General features: G+C 36.6%; 1 long non-coding RNA gene across 1 annotated transcript in view; it reads right to left on the bottom strand.

Annotated features, from left to right (window-relative positions):
• Positions 1–2,296, bottom strand: part of LOC114580941 — a 7,878-nt gene extending 5,582 nt beyond the window's left edge. The window contains exon 1 of the long non-coding RNA XR_003702645.1: positions 1,994–2,296. This is a non-coding gene — a long non-coding RNA (uncharacterized LOC114580941). The remainder of the gene's footprint in view (positions 1–1,993) is intronic.
• Between the last annotated feature and the right edge of the window lie 3,231 nt (positions 2,297–5,527).

Genomic DNA, 5,527 nt, shown 5'->3' with positions numbered 1-5,527 from the left:
CACTGCGTCCAACGCAGCCAATCCCCGAGCACCCCTAGCCCAGCTTCCGCGCCCTGTGCATCCACCAGCACCCTGCGCCTCAGTGCCCACGCCCTGCGCCTCCAGCCCGCGTCCAAACGCCACAAGCTCGCGCCCGCACCTTGCACTCATATGGTCTCTCTCTGACCACATCCTGCACATCCACCCGTGCAGCGAGCCTTGCGCCCTCACCAGCGCTCCGCTCGTCACAAGACCACGCTCCGCACTGTCGCATCCGGCCAGTACCCTGCGTGTCTTTCACCAGTGCCCCACGCTCCTATTGCGGACTCCTCGTGCACCGCACGACCACGCATCTCCAAGTGCCCCGCACTCTCAACCCTGCTCTCCAAGAGCAGCCGACACTACCTCAGTGCCCCCCGGACTCCACCAGAAATCCAAAACTCCACCTAAAATCTTGACCAATCTTTAATCAAGAAATGAAAGATCATGCTTCCAAACAGTTCTGACAGCCGCTACTTGTACTTTGGCCCGCTCACCTCTGTCCGGGCGCCTTTGTTCGCATGCGTCTGGCCTATTATGGCACCAAGCCACGCCTGAGGCTCCACCTTAAACAAGAACCAGTCGGCAAGAACTATATATCAAAGCCGATATGATATGGAGGTTTCAAGAATTTTGGTTTGGGAACTTCTCTCGGCTTGCATTCAACACCTTCAGTTCTCCAGCAAGCCAAGCCTCTTTTGCATTTGGCTTGATCTTGCAAACGAAGAAGGAAAGATCACTATTCTACCACACGAGACCAAGCCCAAACCTCTGTCGTGCAATCCTTGCACGTGACCCAAGCCTTCCGCCTCCAATTTCTTCTGCTCTGGTAACCCCACCGAACCAAGTCCAGCTAAGCCCCGATGGTAGCCTCCGAATCAGGCAAACTAACCTCCGTCCGATCCTGAGGCAACCCAGCTCCCGTGGATCATCCGCCTGCTTGCCTCATGCGCACCAGACCGCGTGGCCTCCTTCAGCCTCACCTTGCCGTACGTGCTCCCTTCGCTGAGCCAAAGTCGCCTCCGATCGCGGCACCCGCTGCCTTCCTCCGAGACCACCAGCTTCCGTTTCTTTAGACAAGAAACCTTCTCACCTCCACCTCGAGGTCACCACCACTGTGGCTCTGATACCAGATGTGAGATCCTTTCACTTGAGGAAGAAGCACTTCATCATGGATCTTGAAAGAGGAGGAGGAGGGAGAGAGGAGAGGGGAGATGGTGAGCCAAAAATGCTTCACAACTTTATTTCCTTGGCTTCCCTATTACAAGCTAAAAGGCCTATTAATAGGCACCTAAGGCTATACAAATAGCCACACACAAGCTATACAAAAACAAAACTAAAAAATCTAGAATAAAACATAACAATTCTGGAATAAAACCTAACAATATCTTAATAGAAACTTTGAATAGGAAATTCAGGATCAAGAAAAATTACAAGCCTATTGAAATATTGCCTGAAAGTCTAAACTGTATGATATATGAAAGTCTAGGTATTCCATGTTTGTAATGGTGGAATTCTTATCAAATAGAAGAAATATTTGAATAGACAGAAATTCCGAAACCAAAAAAAAAAAAAAGCTAAAATCCCAATTCATATAGCAATTAAAAAAAGGTCATTCATCCATATGGAGAACTTAGCTTATAAGGTCTACTAATTAAGCAACTAAAAAATCTCAATTCACAGTGCAATTAAAAATCAAAAATAATAAAAACAGGTTGAATCAATAGAGAATCACACTTGGGAAGAACCTAAAGAGAAACTACAAAGTTTTTGTTAGAATGCAAGCATCGGAGTCGGCGTCAATGGCGCTGGCGAAGTTCTCTAGGGTTGGTGATTTGCAAAAGAAATTTTCATTGTTGTTTCTTTCCTTCCATTTAATTTCTAATTTAGGGCTAATATAAAGAAATAAGAAGAAGAATGAGAATAAGAGGGAAAATAACATGAACAAGAAGAGGAAGGAGGGAAAGAGATTTACAGTGAGGAACGGCCGGCCGGAGGAGAAGAGTCGCGCCTGTCGCTTGAGGAGAAGAACTGCACCCGCGCCCCACGTCGCCTGAGGAGAAGAATCGCGCCGTCGCTTGCGTTCGCTCCAAATTTGGGTCGGTTTGCATTCGCGGGAGATGAAATAGAGAAATTAGGGATTCTGGTATTTTAAGTGCTGGGCGCGATATTTTTGGTTTTAATTGAACCGGTTAAAACCGGTGCCAAAGAATGTTTTGGCAGCAGTTTTAAAACCCCTAGAAAAAATTGATGGAAAAAATATTGTTTTTTGGTAGTGATACAATTAGTTCATAATAATAAATTTATAAATATCTTAAAATATAAATTAATATTATCTAATTATACGGATCAAACATACATCATGTAATGTGATCTAAACATATAATATGATTTTGCATAAATTAGTTTTTTATTTTTATCATTTTCTAAATTAAAACTATTTTTGGCGCTCACTTTAGTTTCTGTTGATCGTACTAAATGATTTAAGTCATACTGTACGAATGAAATCATACTATATGAATGAACTCATATTGTACGAATGAAATCGTACTGTAAAAATAAAATTGTACTGTATGAATGAACTCATGCTGTACTAATAGAATCGTACTGTATGAATGAACTCGTACTGTATGATTTAGATCATATTATATGACTTGCCTTGGCCTGAATTGTGCTTTTTTTATTGTGTAAACATAAATCTACTAATACTTAAACGATTTAAATAAGTAATTGCTGACAATTTTAAACTAACAAGATAGAAATTCATAAATTTACATATCCCGTTTTATTTTTCTTTACCTGATAATTCCTTTTGTATGCTTCAAAAATTTGAATCAAATTAGAATTAAGATGGTTGAAATGAAATCTTATTCACTCTACTGCATGTTCTTATATCATGAATATATTCTATAAATTTGATGAATTAAATTAATTATTATTCTATCACAGGCTTTTATTCATATTAGAAAAACTCAAGTTTGTTTTGTAGATTATTCCTCCTTAAACAAGAGAGTGATTTATTCTTCTCTTCTTTTGAATTTATTTCAAAAAAAGCACAGAATGAGCTCAAAATCAAAAGATGCATAGTGACGCCAAAAGTAAAAGATGCACTAAGTGTATCAAAAACAAAAGATACACAATGTTTGCATAAAACTGTTAAAAGAGGCAAAAAATGAGACTAACCTAAACTAGCTTCTCTTTCTAGTAAATCTTTAAGTCTTAGAAAATTCTGATATTTCATAAGATATTTAATACTTGATTCTAGAAAATCTTGGTTCTTCATTCCTCACTTTTATAGTAATATTCTATTCAATATATTTCATGTCAGCAATCTGAAAGGCTAAGTTTCCCTATATAATTACAATTATTGAATTAGATTTTTTATTTAAACAAAGGATTTTAGTATGTAAAGTTGGAAAGTTGGATGTGCAAACTCTAGAATCCAATCCTTTTGTTGCATGCAAGATAGTCAACACTTCTCTTATTTGTCCTTTTTGTGTGTAGAGCAAGTTTATTACATTCTAAAAATTCCCATTTAAGTTAATAGAGGTGTGATATTTTGAGTTGTCAATCTTGTTTCATCTGTTTGTTTCCTAGTTCTATTTTTATTTATGTTCCTGTGTCTGTTTCTATTCTATTTTTTCTTCCTGTTGTTTCCCTCTTTTTGTGATGTCAAAAGAGGGAGTAGTGTTTTGTTGTTTATTGTTATTGTTATCATTTTTATTTTATTGTTGTTTCTTTTTACACTCTCTTTTTACTTAAAAATAATTTCCATCAAAGGGGGAGACTTGTGTTTGTTTATTGTTTCTTTATTTCCTATTATTATCTTTTTTAAGAGGGAAATTTAAAAGAAAACTTTTTTTTTGGAAAACCTAAACAACAATATTTGACATAAAAAAGGGAGATTATTGCAGATCTGGTCTAAGCACTGTGTTTGTGTCTTGATGACAACAAATATTATTGGGTTTGATACAACTTTTTACTATTTATGTGATATTGTATTTTGTGTGTACTAACATTTCATAAATTTAGCCCACGGTTCACTTACAATTTTGATATGCTCAAGACTATTATTTATGTTTATTTTATATTTTTTCTTTCTTGAGTCATATTTAATATTTGGGTGGATATCTTTGCTAAACAACCTTGCACACACACATGAAAAAGAGTGAAAAAATAGTTTTGAGAGAGTTTTTTTCTTTTTAAGTAATTTGTATTGTACAATTTTCTTAATACTGTACGATACGTAAATCTTACTGTATGCTTTTAATTCATATTGTACAGTCTGCTGTGCTCTGCCAAATCCTAGCCACCAAAGTTTAGGAAGATTTTAATTATATATTAGTTATTTTATATGAATTGTATCATACTATATGCTCTGATTAATATCTTTCTTAATTAATCATGTAATATCAAGCAATCAAATCATGGACAATTATTGTGATTGATCGTACTGTACAAACTAGTTCGTACTGTACGATTACCTATGTACAAAACTAGTCATCCCCTTTATCGTACCAAATAAAATCCATAATTTTTGTTTTGATTATACTGTATGATATCCAAAATGTTGGATGATCACCCGTGTATGAATTTGGCCATCCCAAGGATCGTCCCAAATGAACAAAATTTTTTTTTGCATATCGTACCATATAATTTTTTATCATATTATACGATGTATTATAAAAGTTAAACAATTCATCAAAATGATCTTGTTGGACGAGTCTAAATTGAACTGATCAAGCCATGTGATATTTCAATCGTACTATACAAACAAAAGACTGATGGCATGGAAATTAGGTTTTTTGTGAAGCCCTCTATTTAAGGATCTCGAACACTCTTGTTAGACATCTTTTGCTGCTTAGTCTTCTTGAGAGGGAGCTTGATGGAGAGAAGAAGGAGAGCTTGATGAGAGAAGAGAGAGAGAGATTTTGTGAGAGAGAAGTTATGAAGGGATTCACAATGTTGCTCCAAACAAAAATATAGCCTAGTATCTATAAGTATCTACTTTAAATCTCTGTGGCTTCGGAGAAGAAGTTCTTCAGCAAAAATCATGGTTCTCTTACCATCACCTGGAGGGTGAAAATAGAGTTATGGTTATCTAACCATCACCATGAGGGAGAAAATAGAGTTTAGCTTCTATGCCTGCAAAAGAACCACATTTCTCTGCTGTAATAGGGAGGTGAAATAGTGTATGTATGGGTTTCTCCATCTTACTATGGGAGAAAAAGGAGAGTCACTTCTTTTTAGTGTAAAACTTGGAAAGGGAGTCTCCAAGGACTGAACGTATGTAAGGTTGACCAAACTAGCATAAATTTTAGTGTTTTCTTTCCTTTTATTATTTTTGTATTTATTTTTCTTGCAATTAACTACTTGGGTAAAAATATTGATTTATCTTTCATCATGAATTTAATTAGTTTCTGCATCAAGTTATAAAAAGATTTTCTTTTGATAAAGAAGTTTTAAAAAAATTCAATTCACCCCCTCCCCCCCCCCCCCACCCACGCCT

This window comes from Dendrobium catenatum, unplaced genomic scaffold (assembly GCF_001605985.2).
Source record: "Dendrobium catenatum unplaced genomic scaffold, ASM160598v2 fragScaff_scaffold_1413, whole genome shotgun sequence".
NCBI lineage: Eukaryota > Viridiplantae > Streptophyta > Magnoliopsida > Asparagales > Orchidaceae > Dendrobium > Dendrobium catenatum.
This window is presented reverse-complemented; position numbering and strand designations above follow the sequence as displayed.